The sequence below is a fragment of the Arachis ipaensis genome, chromosome B06 (genome assembly GCF_000816755.2).
Source record: "Arachis ipaensis cultivar K30076 chromosome B06, Araip1.1, whole genome shotgun sequence".
Taxonomy (NCBI): domain Eukaryota; kingdom Viridiplantae; phylum Streptophyta; class Magnoliopsida; order Fabales; family Fabaceae; genus Arachis; species Arachis ipaensis.
Genome location: NC_029790.2, coordinates 12,177,500 through 12,178,421, shown reverse-complemented (window position 1 = coordinate 12,178,421; position 922 = coordinate 12,177,500).

Here is a 922-nt window from a genome sequence, read left to right as displayed (position 1 = left end):
TTTTTATATATTTCATATATTTCATATCTACTACGTGAGCATTAATCGGAACTACTTTAATAATGGGGTCCCAATAGGAGTGTTTATAGATCAGATCCGATCTGTATATTCGTGATTTTTATCTGAATTCGATCCAAAAATTACTCCGATCTGTCAAAATTTTATTTTATTTTTATATATTTCATATCTACTACGTGAGCATTAATCGGAACTACTTTAATAATGGGGTCCCAATAGGAGTGTTTATAGATCAGATCCGATCTGTATATTCGTGATTTTTATCTGAATTCGATCCAAAAATTACGGATATAAATCCGATCTGTAAGACTATCAGATCGGATCCACATACTAATATGATCGAATTGCGAGTTTTGTATAAATATCCGTATATCTGATCTGTATATCCACAAAAATAAAAGAATAAATAAGTAAATATTATTTTTATATTTTATTTCAATTAATAATTATCATATATGTTGTATTATTTAAAAAAAATATGTTTAATATTATTTTACGAGTAAATATATTTAAAAGAATAGAAAACATGAATTTTATTGATATTTTTTTAATAAAAATAAGCTGTTAAAAATATTTTTATATTTTATGGATATATCCGATAAACGATCCGATCTGATTCGCAAATGTGCAGATCGGATTGGATCCAAACTTAAAAATTACAGTTTAATAATATGATGTGATAAAATATAATTAAATATCAATATCAAATATTCTTCACACTAATAATAATACATAAAATATAAATAAAATAAAATGAATTAATTCAACAACTAATAATCTTTTTTATTTTTTTTGGGTACCTACAAGTATTTCCTAACCCGTTCAAGCGTTTGTCCAACAACTACTAATCTTAACATTCTGATTTTTCATCTTTTAAGCCTGTGGCCTTTAATTTTTTTTTTTT